We start from the raw sequence: 14,635 nt of genomic DNA, 5'->3' as shown, positions 1-14,635 counted from the left end.
TGGAGATAGGGTAGTTGGTGTAGTTTGTTTTTTTGTTGTTTTAACAAGGGTTGAAGTATGGGACATTATCAAATTAGAATCCACTATTTCAAATTTGGAGGTTAGTTTCAATTTTATATGTAGTGAAAAGGAAAAAAAATTACTATAAATTCCAAATCTGTTAAATATATTTTGTTTCCCTTATAATATAACTATACCAATTCAATAACAATTCAATTAATAACAGAATTCAAAAAAAAAAGAAGGGAGAAGAAAGAAAAGAAAAAAGAAATATTATTATTTAGTGCCACAGAAAAAAAGAACAGGTATTAGCCTTTTCAAGTAAAAGGAAGACAAAAAGTAAGAGAAGGGAAGGAATATCAACTATATGTAGAAAACAAAAGAAAAAGAGTTGGAGGAGAAACTTTAGGAGGAGGGAAGAAAAAGGAGAAGGGAAAAAAATGAGGTAAAAAGAGTTGTTCAGAAAGGAAAAGAAAGAGGGTAATATTTTAGTTCAACTATTCAGAATAGAGCAGGAACCCAAGGTTTATTAACAATGCATATACAGTGATCCCTCGATTAGCACGGTCTCGATTAGTGCGAAACGCTGCAACGCGGTTTTTCAAAAAATATTAATTAAAAAATACTCCACGGTTTTTTTGCTATACCACGGTTTTTCCCACCCGATGACGTCATACGTCATCCCCAAGAGTCACTTCTCTGTCTCTTTCTCTTTCTTTCCTGTCACTATGCTTCAATCATTTTCTCATTTCTCTTTTTTCTCCCCTTTTTTCTATCATTTCTCTCTCTCTTTCTTCCTCTCTCACACTCTCTTCCTCCCTTCTCTCTCCCCCCCTCCACTTGCCCACGAGAAGAAAAAAAGCAACCTCTGCCGGGCAGCTCCCCTTGTGCCCCCGCTTTGTGCCTGCCTCTTTTGGGGATTTCTTTTTCTTTTCTTTTTTGCGCTGGCAGCGGGAGCTGTTGGGGAGGGCTCTGCCGGGAAGGCCTCTCAGCTGCAGAGCCGAATGGGGGCGGAGGCAACAGCGGAGCCCGGCGCTGGGGCCATGCGAGGCTGTTCATCCAGGGGGGCGTGGACTGGCAAGTCGCCCTCCTTTCTCTCTCTTTCTCAAGATCGCTTGCCGCTTGCCTATTGCAGCGAAGGCGGCGAAGCAAGGCTCCAAGCTGCAAAGCGGCAAGCGGCAAGCGATCTTGGAGTTTCCCCTTTGCCTGGGCGGCAGGAAGACCAAGGGAAGGTTCCTTCAGCCGCCCAACACCTGATCCGCTCCGCAGCGCGGCAGCAGCGAGGAGCCGAAGATGGGGTTTCCCCTTTGCCTTTACCCCATCTTCGGCTCCTCGCTGCTTCCGCGCTGCGGAGCAGATCAGCTGTTGGGCGGCTGAAGGAACCTTCCCTTGGTCTTCCCCGCCGCCCACACGCAAACTCCACCATCTGCGCATGTGCGGCCATGAAAAAAATGGCGCATATGCGCAGATGGTGGTTTTTACTTCCGCATCCAGTATAACGCGGAAATCGGTTAGCGCGGGAGGTCTTGGAACGTAACCCCCGCGCTAACCGAGAGATCACTGTAGTTCAAACCAAACTTCTTCTAGTAATAGAAATGTCCAAGAATAGGAAAGAAAGTCAAAGAAGAATCAGGAGAAAAAAAACAAATAATTATTCAAAGACACAATAACAGTATTATATACTTAAGTTCTTCTTATAAATCCTGTAGTTTTGCTAGGAAGTAGAAATGAAAATCCAAATCTCAAAGGGTAAAGTTATATTTGATTTCAATTCAAAATTCAAAGAGTAAAACAAATCCAAGGCTTGCTTGTGTTCAAAATGAAGTCAGTTTATTTTCCAAATTCAAGACAGGAACAAAGAAACAGATCCCAAGATGGAGTCAAGTTAATTTCCGTGCAGCAGGCAGATGTTAAACCAAAGAATTCTCAGCAAATAATCCAAAAGGTGTCAGCAAATAATCCAAAAGGCTCAGCAAGTATTCCAAATAGGTTAATCCAACAATAAGTAATCCAAAAAAGAAGTAATTTCAATCTCTTCTAGATTCCATTTAGTTCATAGTTATTAAGTTATTTCATTTTGTGAAAAGGAGCAGCAGAAGAAAAAAAAAAGGCAGCAAGACTGTGTTCCTCCGCTTCAAAAATTAAGTCCAGAACATTATGATTTTAAAAGTCTATTAACAACAAATTCTGATCATCACTAGGAATTTCCTTTAGCAGTTAAAATTTTCTAGATAATCATGTCAAATTTAAACTATTTTGTTAAGCCACAAAGTCAGAAAATTATTTTATAGATTCCAAGGTTCACGTTCAAGATGGAAAAGTAAAAGTGAAAAAAAGAATTAGGTCCGGCTGTTATTTGCGGATGAGTTTAGACAAGAAAAAACTTTCACTTTCGCCCTGGAGAAAAAAACTTTTACTTAGAACTTTTACGATCTTCTGGCTTTAAACACGAAACAGAATAGAAATTTTTACCTTAGGTCCTTTCTCTGCTATATTCTTTTTCAATGTAGATGTAGATATTTATACTTTCACTTCTTTGATTTTTGTTCTTCCCGCTGAGTGAGGGGAGAAAGCGCTGGCCGGTCCTCTTAAACAAAGAGGAGTGGTTCTCCCGTCTCCGAAGCTGCGGGGCGAACCGCTGCCTCCGGAGTCCTGGCGATGGGTCCTCGGGCAGAGGAGAGCCCCCTGTTCATGGATCGGGCCATCCGGGCCCGATCCGATCGCAAATGCGACCTTCGGAGGGGGTAGAAAGGATTCGCCTGGCAGAGCCCTGCCAGACACGTCCCGCCGCGATCTCCACCAAACCGGAAGCCTCAATGTCTAGTTTTCTGAGCCTCATAAGTATTTTATTTCTCCTTTTTGGTGTATTTGGTGTATCCATTTGTGTTAATAGAAAGGTTTGATTTCTTCTCTGATTTGTTTATATTATTTACTTGTTGTTCTAGTTCCCCTTAATACCCTTCCTGTAGTTCTTCCTTGTTCTTTTTTTTCTCTTTTTCCTGTATTCTTTTCCCTCTTCTGTCTTTTGTTTTTTCCTCTATCGCTTCCTCCTCTTGACTAGTGTCTTCCAATTCTTCCTTACACTCTTCTTTGCTCTTTTCTTCACTTTCCATCCCAAATTATTCTTCAGGCTTTCTAATAGAGGGCCTTAAGAATTAACTGGGCGTTAAACAGGCGAAAGAAGAGGCAAGACACTGCTGGGCACTATTAACAATCAGTTCTTTGTTCAACAACAGTCAATAACCCAGGAAAAGCTCTCCCAGGCAGCTAGTCCTTTCAGAGGAGAGCTGTCAAGCTACCAACCAATCACATTCAAGCATTTTCCCACCTGAATGGCAGACCAGACTGGAGAATTCACTTCAGCTGAAGTGAATACATAAATAACACTGGGCCATACTGGATGTCATGTGTGTAGATTGGGAATGGTCATCTTTTAAGATGGGGGGACTTCAGCTCCCAGAATTCAGGCTGGCTGGGGAATCCTGGGAGTAGAAATCCACACAGCTTAAAATTGTTCAAGGTTGAGATACAGATATATTTATTTTATTTTATTTATTTATTCTTTGTCCAATACACAATACATATGGAAGAGAATAGACACGAAGTAATATGTATAAAGATAATATGTAAGATAGAAGAGAAAATATATGAGAGGAAGAAAATATATATGATATATGAGATAAAGGAAAGACAATTGGACAGGGGACGATAGGCACACCAGTGCACTTATGTATGCCCCTTACTGGCCTCTTAGGAACTTGGAGAGGTCAATTGTGGATAGACTAAGGGAGAAATGTTGGGGGTTAGGGGTTGACACTATTGAGTCCGGTAATGAGTTCCACGCTTCAACAACTCGATTGTTAGTTATATTTTTTACAGTCAGGTTTGGAGCGGTTAATATTAAGTTTGAATCTGTTGCGTGCTCTTGTGTTGTTGCGGTTGAAGCTGAAGTAGTCATTGACCGGTAGGACGTTGCAGCATATGATCTTGTGGGCAATACAGTGATCCCTCAATTTTCGCGGGGGTTACGTTCTAAGACCTCCCGCGAAAATCGATTATCCGTGGTATAGTGGTGCGGAAGTAAAAACACCATCTGCGCATGCGCGCCCTTTTTTCCATGGCCACGCATGCGCAGATGGTGGAGGTGGGGAGCGACAAAAGTGCGGAAGCCGACAGATTGCTTTGAATGTTGGCTGCCCCCGCCCCCCCAGCACCCGCTCGTTCGCCGCTCATCCGCCTGCCCGGCCGGCCGCTCACTCACTCGCCGCTCTCCTGTTCGCTCGGCCGGCCGCTGCCCGGCTGGGGAGGTGGATTCGCCACCCCCACCAGCCCGATCTCTCTCCGGTGGCTGGGGAGGTGGATTCACTCCACCTCCCTCCGGTGGCTGCCGCCCCCACCAGCCCGATCTGGGGAGGTGGATTCGCCGCTCCTCGCCGCCTTCGCCTCGCTTCGCCTCAGCTGCTGCCCGCTGCCTTCATCTTCTCCCCAAACTCCTCCTTCCCCGCCAAAGCAGCCACCGCAGTCGAGCGCGTGAGCGATGCAGGGCAGCCCAATGCCGCCGGGAGGGGAATCCAAGCCGGTAGCTGGGGACGCGGATCCACTGCCCTCGCAGCCCGATCTCCCTCTGTAGGGGGGGGGCGACGAACCGACGATCGGGGGCTGTCCGTCCCTGTTGGGTGGTGCAGGGCAGGCACAGGGAGGGAGGGAGAGAAAGGAAAGAGAGAGAAAGGGAGGGAGAGAAAATTGAATGAAGAAGGGAGAAAAAGAAAGAGTAAGAGGTAGAAAGGATTTTTTAATTATTATTTTTTGAAAAACCGTGGTATAGCGTTTCGCGAAAATCGAGACCGCGAAAATCGAGGGATCACTGTACTTAAATTGTGTTTTAGGCGCCGTAGTTCTAAGCTTTCTAGACCCAGGATAGTTAGTCTATTTTCGTAGGGTATTCTGTTTCGAGTGGACGCGTGAAGGGCTCTTCTGGTGAAATATCTTTGTAAACATGCATCTGAGTCCATGTAGAGACACATGTTTGAGGAGTGTGTTTATGAAAATCTTCTCCTGTTCAAGGATAAATGTCAGAATTCAAATTCAGAATCAAGACCAGAACTTGTTTGAGGTGAGTGTGGCTAGCAGGGTCCTTGGTCACTTGTAACAAGCAGCTGAAGAACAAGAGACACAGATGTGGGAATACGTGGGAACTAGAGTTGAGATGTGCGTGCCGATCTTGAGCATCACACGTATGACAGCCCAGTTCCCTAGCAACTCCTCTCCTCCCTAGCATTCTTTATCTTATTTTTTTGCTGCTAGCCTAGAAAAGTTTGCAACACTTTGTATCATGAGGTGGGGTGATGAGGCCTCTTTCTCCCTCTCGCTTTCTTTTTTTCATGAATCAACACTTTGAAAATTGTTGCATTTGCCTTGGACGGGAAATGAACAGTGGGACACCAAGCTGGGTAAAATGGGTCACTTTATTAAATATTAACGAAAAGACCTGCAGGGGTCGCTAAAAGGGGACGGAGTTTCCTGAACACAAACATGCTTGGGCAACTTAATGGGCGAACTCCATGCCGGGTCAGGGTGAGGCATGCCCCGCCTATACCCAGCCCGAAAGCCACGCCCAGCGTGTGGGAGGGCTCACCCTGCATGACCTGGAACCGGAAATGACGTGGGTGAGCCCCAAGGGCACCCCCTTCACACCGCTCCGTCCGTGGAGGAAGCATGAGTTGTGTGACAGGGGTGCCAATCATCTTACAATAGATGCCCAAAGGAGAACACACAGTTGCTACTGATACCCTTTCCACCCCGTTTCTGCCAATATAGTGACCAAGTATATATACATCCAATTGTTGAGTCAAAACCTATTTACATACAGATGCACCCCATAACCACAAATCCTTTTCCTCATCCAGGATGGAGTAGGCGAAAAAACAAACCATAGCAAATGCTATAAGATTGCAAAAAATTCCTACTCGGCCCCAACCAGGCGACCTATAAAACACCCTGGATTGAGTGGGGGGTGGGTGAGTGTCCGCTCTGTGGCAAGCTCGGGGGGGCAAGGGAAGCCAGGGGGGTGAGAGCCAGCCCTGATAAAGGGCGCATTCTCCGGCCCCGGCCTCCCAGAATGCCCGAGCAGCCACTGGGTCGTCAAGGGTGTTCCCACGCTACCGCGGGGAACGCCCCCAACTGATAGGTGGTACCGAGTTGGTTCCCGCCATCGGCAACTGCCAGCTGGGCGTTAAATCGCCCAGCCTCTCATATTTATGTGACTTTTATTGGTTGCATTTTGTACGCCTAATCCGTTGTGAGTTCGAATTGGTTTCAGAGACCCATGTGAAATGTGGCATCACATAAGCCTGCCTTTCTTTGTTTGCTTTGAATAAAAGAGCCTTCCTGGATTTGATCTGGATTATCTCATCCCGAGAAAAGTGCTTGGATGAAGTCTTTTCTTCTATTTGGATTACTCATGAGAAACCCGCAGTTAGCGCGTGCTTCTATACACACCATTATGAAATTTAATTTAATTTTAATTTAATTTATTGCATTTCCATGCTACCCAACTCCCGAAGGACTCTGGGCAGTTCACAACAGGATATAGAAAATAGATATAGAAATGAATAATTAACTGGATCCTAACCTTTACGATTTGCCACATGATTTGCAGGACCCAGGAAGTGTGACTTTTCTGTAGCAGCCCCTGCCCTGGGAAAGATCCTTTCCTGGGGGGGGGATTGCTGCAGCCCCCCCTTCTGTAAAGCTTTAGGGGGCTGTTTCCCTCTTCAATATCTGGGACAGAGAAAGGCTGTGACTAGAGAATTAGAGTTTGGTTGTATTTGTGGGTATCTGATCATTTTGGTTTTCTTGATTTAGAGTTGTTGAGTCTCTTTTCAGAGTTGTGTTTTACAAGGCAGGTGCTCCAGGTGTCAAATTTATTGTCTTTATACAATGACCCCCTTTAGCAAATGGGTCAAAGTTTTATCAGCATTTTTTATTATAAGTAATCCACAATTTACGGCATAGATGTTTCCCAACAGGACAAATAAGGAAATTTGTGAGATGGGTGGTTTCCATATTTGATAATTATAAAGGAAATATAAATAACTGCAGGTGGTCCTCGACTTTCCACCTTAAGTTAGTCTCTGCATATTATGGATCCGGATCATGCAATACCTTTTGTGGGCGGGGGTCCATCATGACTCCTGAAACTGTGCAGCTGGATGACATCCTGTAGTGAACCTCCATGGCTCTGTCTGCCCTCCAGCTGTGCCTGATGGGCTCTTGGCTGAAAGGGGGCACTGATCCAAACTCAGCCTCTCCCACCTGAACTGAGAAGGGAAGGAAGGACAGAGCCCCACACAGGAGGGGCCAGAAATAATGAAACCCCCTTAGTTGGCAGGAGGAGCTGAATGCTGGCAAATGGACATCTGTGTGTGTGTGTGTGTGTGTGTGTGTGTGTGTGTGTGTGCGTGTGTGTAGGAATTAGCAGCATGAAATGGCAGAACGGCCCCTTTTTCCCATTTTCAGCATTTGACCTTCTGTGTATCCCACGACTGGACCTTCTTCCCAAAGAGCCTTAAATCCATAAAGAGAAAGAGTCTCCATCAGACTGGAGGAGCATCCAGGTACCAGGGGCTCACAGGAGTTATATGTAACTCTTCCCTGGAAGAAGCTGAGAGGAAGGGAAAATGTGGTCTAGAGGTTAAAGCTTCTGCCTTACAGACAGACACCCCAGGTTCAAATCCCAGTAAAGGTATAGCTAGCTGATGGGAGCAAAATAGCTAGAAATAGATCTATACTAGTCTTCCTTTTTATTATCAGCAAATATATGTTAACACATATAGAATATAGTTTGTTGGCTATAAAAAATTAACTGCCTTGGATATGGCATGAGATGAAATGACAATAAAGTAGATCCTGTAAAATGACACATCTTAACAAACTGGATGAAGAGGATGCCTATTTTGTGAAATTTACCTGGCTGTCACAGAAAGCCTATTGTACAAATAATCTGGAAAGGTGACTGGGATCAGTAGTAATATTGGTTAATTAGTTTAGTTTAGTTTAGTTTTATTAGATTTGTATGCCGCCCCTCTCCGAAGACTCGGAGCGGCTCACAACAACAGCAATACAATATACAAAGTACAAATCCAATATATGTTAAAAGCAATTTAAAACCCCTAAATATTATATAACGATCATTACTACACAATCATACCATTCTCATATATTACAGTCAGAAAAAGGTGGTGCTGGGGGGGACAAGATAGTTATTCCCCTGATGCCTGGCGACATAGATAGGTCTTCAACATCTTGCGGAAGATGGGAAGAGTAGGGGCAGTTTGAATCTCCGGGGGGAGTTGATTCCATTGTTTAGTCGACGAGACCCGGAGAAGGCCAACTCTGTGGGACATGATTAGCTGCTGGGATTCGTGCGGCAGAAGGCGGTCCTGGAGGTATTCTGGTCCGATGCCATGTAGGGCTTTGTAGGTCATTACCAGCACTTTGAATTGTGACCAGAATCTGATTGGCAAACAGTGCAGGCCGCGGAGTGTTGGCGAAACATGGGCAGATCTTGGAAACCCCACAATAGCTCTTGTGGCCGCATTCTGCACGATCTGAAGTTTCTGAACACTTTTCAAAGGAAGCCCCATGTAGAGAGTGTTGCAGTAGTCTAACCTCGAGGTGATGAGTGCATGAGTGACTGTGAGCAGTGACTCACGGTCCAAATAGGGCCGTAACTGGTTCACCAGGCGGACCTGGGCAAACACCCTCCTCGCCACAGCTGAAAGATGGTGCTCTAAAGTTAGCTGTGGATCGAGGAGGATGCCCAAGTTGCGGACCTGCTCTGAGTGGGTTAATAATCCCCCCCCCCAGGGTAATGGACGGACAGATGGAATTGTCCTTGGGAGGCAAGACGCACAGCCACTCCATCTTGTCAGGGTTGAGTTTGAGCCTGTTGACACCCATCCAGACCCCAACAGTGTCCAGGCACCGGCACATCACTTCCAATGCTTCGCTGACTGGACATGGGGTGGAGATGTCCAACTGGGTATCATCAGCGTACTGATGATACCTCACCCCATGCCCCTGGATGATCTCACCCAGCGGTTTCATGTAGATATTAAATAGTAGGGGGGAGAGGACCGACTCCTGAGGTACCCCACAAGGGAGAGACCTAGAGGTCGACCTCTGGCCCCCCACTAACACAGACTGCGACCGACCGGAAAGGTAGGAGGAGAACCACTGAAGGACAGTGCCTCCCACTCCCAACCCCTCCAGCCAGCGCAGAAGGATACCATGGTCGATGGTATCGAAAGCTGCTGAGAGGTCAAGAAGCACCAGGACAAAGGACAAGCCCCTGTCCTGGGCCCGCCAGAGATCATCCATCAGCGCGACCAAAGCAGTTTCCGTGCTGTAGCCGGGTCTGAATCCTGACTGTTGAGGGCCTAGAATTGCAGTGTGTGCAAGTAGAAATTACCTTTTAAAAAAAATTAAATTATAAATTTTTATTGAAATTCTTAAAACACATATACAAAATACATACTTACATTAATGAAGCATAGAAAATAATAATAATAATGGGTTTGCAGCGATAAAACTAGACTAGGGCACAATGATTCAGCTGGGTATGCAGCTTTATATATAAAAGTTGACTCCAGTGGGCTATCAAGGAAATTTCTTTCTTTTCTTTTCTTTGCTTGGGTTGGAGGATTCTGTTGGGTATGTTCTTTTTTATTAGGCAATTTTAAAACTTTGCAAACTTTGGAAAATGCTGTAACGCGATAGGTGGACAAGTCAATGAGAAGAAGAGGAAAGTTCTTTGCTCTTTCCTCCTCTTCTTTCTTTTTTTTTCCGTTTTTTTTCTAGCTTTCTTTTTTTATTCTGCTGCGTCTTTACACCTATATTTTTCTTATCCATTTAGTGTAATTTTCTATTCTTTGTCTTACGTTTTATTTTATTTCTTAATTTCTTTAGAGACTTAATTTCATTTTATTTTTATTTAGATTTAATTGTATTTTTATTCTATCCTTTTCCTTTTTAATTTTTATATAAAGCAATTAGTAATTAGGTTGGTAATTGGATTAATTAGGCAATATTTGGTGATATTATTGGCCTTATTTTTTCCCCTTTGACTACGCTACTGTAAGAATTTTTCTAATGTTTTTTTAAGGGTATTTTATTAATAGGCGTTAAGGGTATTGATTATATATGAAAATTGATATGGAAGCGATTAGGAGAGACTTGAAACATTTTAGCCTATTCAATGTGATATACTAGAATTCGGAACAGCTTAAATGGGGTTTTAGCTAATAGTATATTTCTATAGCATTAAAAAATAATGGGCAGCTATTTTTATTCAATATATGTGTTATGAGATATTGATTGGTTTTATCTATACTTTGATCCGTTATGCCCAGTAAAAACATTTCTGGCTTGGACTCCAATTTAATCGCTGTAATTTCTGTTAACCATCCTTGTAGACTTTCCCAATAAATCTTAGCCTGTGGACAAATCTACCACATGTAGTAATAGGTATCTAGTTCTGTTTTACACTTCCAACATTTGGGAGCTAATTTAGGTGAAATTTTTGCAAGCCTTGTTGGAGAGAGATGCCAATGGCAAAACATTTTATATACTTTTTCTTTATTTGCAGTGGATATTATTCCATACTCACTACCAGTCATCAAGATCGATCGTACGGCCTATATTCGGGGCCCATGTTATCATAACTTCCTTTACTCTTTCATCTTCAATTTTATAATTTACATTACAGTTATACAATTTCAATATTATTTTCTCATCAGGGTCTACTAAAATTTTGTCTAGCTCTTGATAATTTAAACTGAAAACCAAATTGACCCAAATCTGATTTATATTTATTTTGTATCTGGAAATATGGCCACCAACCCATATTTATGCCAATTAAAGCCAAAATTTCCCTTGTTTTTAATTTGTTTTGCTCATCAAGCAATTTTTTATATATACTTATATAATTGGGTTAGTGGTCTCCACCAGAGATATCCATTTTGGAATTTGAGTGTAAAATTTCTTCCTAATATCCATCCAATCTTCTATCAGGATTCCTCTTACATGGTGTTTTTTAAAGTAATTATTATTTATTTATTTATCTATCTATTTATTTATTTATTTATTTATTTATTTATTACTTGGATTTGTATGCCGCCCCTCTCCGAAGACTCGGGGCGGCTCACAACATGTAAAAGACAAATCATAAGTAATCAACAATTTAAATTTTTAAAGATTTAAAAAACCCCACAAACTAACAGACTCACACACAAGCATACCATATATAAATTCAACGTGCCCAGGGGGGGGGGGATGTTTCAATTCCCCCATGCCTGATGGCAAAGGTGGGTTTTAAGAAGTTTGCGGAAGGCAGGAAGAGTAGGGGCAGTTCTAATCTCCGGGGGGAGTTGGTTCCAGAGGGCCGGTGCCGCCACAGAGAAGGCTCTTCCCCTGGGGCCCGCCAACCGACATTGCTTAGTTGACGGGACCCGGAGAAGGCCCACTCTGTGGGACCTAATTGGTCGCTGGGATTCGTGCGGCAGGAGGCGGTCTCGGAGATATTCTGGTCCAATGCCATGAAGGGCTTTAAAGGTCATAACCAACACTTTGAATTGTGACCGGAAACTGATCGGCAGCCAGTGCAGACTGCGGAGTGATGACGAAACATGGGCATACCTAGGTAAGCCCATGACTGCTCTCGCAGCTGCATTTTGCACGATCTGAAGTTTCCGAACACTTTTCAAAGGTAGCCCCATGTAGAGAGCATTACAGTAGTCGAACCTCGAGGTGATGAGGGCATGAGTGATTGTGAGCAATGAGTCCCGGTCCAGATAGGGCCGCAACTGGTGCACCAGGCGAACCTGGGCAAACGCCCCCCTCGCCACAGCTGAGGGATGTTGTTCTAATGTGAGCTGTGGATCGAGGAGGACGCCCAAGTTGCGGACCCTCTCTGAGGGGGTCAATAATTCCCCCCCTAGGGTAATGGACGGACAGATGGAGTTGTCCTTGGGAGGCAAAACCCACAGCCACTCCGTCTTATCCGGGTTGAGTTTGAGTCTGTTGACACCCATCCAGGCCCCAACAGCCTCCAGGCACCGGCACATCACTTCCACCGCTTCGTTGACTGGGCATGGGGTGGAGATGTAAAGCTGGGTATCATCGGCATATTGATGATACCTCACCCCATGTCCTTGGATGATCTCACCCAGCGGTTTCATGTAGATGTTAAATAGCAGGGGGGAGAGGACCGACCCCTGAGGCACCCCACAAGGGAGAGACCTAGGAGTCGACCTCTGTCCCCCCACTAACACCGACTGCAACCGGCCAGAGAGGTAGGAGGAGAACCACTGAAGAACAGTGCCTCCCACTCCCAACCCCTCCAGCCAGCGCAGAAGGATACCATGGTCGATGGTATCGAAAGCCGCTGAGAGGTCAAGGAACACCAGGACAGAGGATAAACCCCTGTCCCGGGCCCGCCAGAGATCATCCATCAACGCGACCAAAGCGGTTTCCGTGCTGTAACCGGGCCTGAAACCCGACTGCTGGGGACCTAGATAATCGGCTTCTTCCAAGGACCGCTGGAGCTGGAGTGCCACCACCTTCTCAACAACCTTCCCCATAAAGGGAAGGTTGGAGACTGGACGGTAGTTATTAAGCACAGCTGGGTCCAGGGAGGGCTTCTTGAGGAGGGGGCGCACAAGCGCTTCTTTATAGATTGATGGAAAAACTCCCCTCCCCAAGGAAGCGTTGGTAATCTCCTGGGCCCAGCTCCGTGTCACCTCCCTGCTGGCCGAGACCAACCAGGAGGGACACGGATCCAGTAAACAGGTGGCGGAACTCACAGCTCCAATGGCCTTGTCCACTTCATCAGGTGTCACCAGATCAAACTCTTCCCAGACAGGTGGACAAGTACGTGCCCCAGTCACCTCGACTGACTCGTTGTCAGTCGACTCTGCTATACAATTGGAGTCGAGGTCGGCCCGAATCCGAGCGACTTTATCAGCGAAAAACGAGTTAAAGTCCTCGGCACTACTCTGCAAGGGCTCCCCAACTCCCCCCTGATTAAGAAGGGAGCGGGTCACCCTAAACAGAGCGGCCGGGCGGGATTCCGCTGATGCAATCAAGGCGGCATGGTACGCGCATCTTGCCGCCTTGAGCGCCACTTTGTAAGTCTTAATAAAAGCTCTTACAAGTGTTCGATCAGATTCAGACCTACTCTTCCTCCATCGCTTCTCTAGACGTCTCTTCTGGTGTTTCAACTCCCGGAGCTCCTCGTTGAACCATGGAGCTCTACGGGGTCTAGCGCTACGGAGAGGTCGCAACGGCGCAATCCGGTCAAGGGCCTCTGCTGCAGCCTCGTTCCAGGCTTTCGCAAGCGACTCTGCCGAACTGTGGACAAGTGCCTCTGGTATAACCCCAAGCGCCGTCTGAAAGCCCTCTGGGTCCATCAGGCGTCTGGGGCGGAACATCTTAATTGGTTCCGCCTCCCTGCGGGGAAGGATTGGAGCCAGGAAGTCAAGCCGTAGTAGAAAATGGTCTGACCATGACAAAGGCACTGCTTCTAAGCCCCTTAGTCTCAGACCATTACTCAGTTGCTCGGAAAGGAATACCATGTCGGGTGCGTGCCCCCCCCTCATGAGTCGGACCCCGTACTACTTGAGTCAGGTCCATGGCTGTCATGGTGGCCATGAACTCCTGTGCCAACCCAGAGGTTTCGCCGAGTGACGGCAGGTTGAAGTCCCCCAAGACAATAAGTCTGGGGAACTCAACCGCCAACCCGGCTACCTCCTCGAGTAGCACAGGCAGGGCTTTTGACACGCAGCTGGGAGGCAGGTACGTGAGAAATAAGCCCACCTGAACCCCTAGGTCCAACTTCATCAAGAGTGACTCGCAACCCGCAATTTCCGGAGCAATGAGTCCACGTAGGCAAAGGCTCTCCCTGGCTATAATAGCCACTCCTCCCCCCCTTCCCTGGGGTCGAGGTTGATGCCATATCTGAAACCCAGCTGGGCAAATTTCAGAGAGAGGAACACCTCCCTCTGGGCCCAGCCAGGTTTCAGTAATACATGCCAGGTCGGCCTCCTCATCCAGGATCAGATCCCGGATGAGGAGAGCTTTGTTTACCACCGACCTGGCATTAAGCAGCAGCAACCTGAGTCCAGGGCCAGAGTTACACTCATCACCAGTACCCAAGATTGGGCTCACGGAGCCAGAACAAGGGATCGTTATTAAGCAACGGTCCCTCGTTCCCCTGGAACGGCTAACTCCGCGGCCCCCGCCATATCTGCCTCTCCCCAGCAACACAGGAATATTCCGACCCTCTGCCACCCCAGAGATCGATGCCCCATCCCCTCCCGCCTCTTGAGCGTCAGGTGGGCCAAATCTACCATTCATACTCCCACCATTCATCTCATCCATACCGTGACCCCACCCACCCCAGTCATCCCAATCATACCGGCCATTCAGCCCATGCACACAAGTAATTCTGTCCCAGTCATCCATTTAAATTTTGAACCCCCAATACTAAAAATAGATTAAATTTATAACAGTTAAAACAGTAAAAACGCTAATAAATATGTAAAAAATGCAATTTCCAGTTAATTAATTAGTTAAA

The sequence above is a fragment of the Erythrolamprus reginae genome, chromosome 2 (genome assembly GCF_031021105.1).
Source record: "Erythrolamprus reginae isolate rEryReg1 chromosome 2, rEryReg1.hap1, whole genome shotgun sequence".
In the NCBI taxonomy this organism is placed as follows: Eukaryota; Metazoa; Chordata; class Lepidosauria; order Squamata; family Dipsadidae; genus Erythrolamprus; species Erythrolamprus reginae.
The sequence above is the reverse complement of the archived record's forward strand: the minus strand, read 5'-3'. Positions refer to the sequence as shown.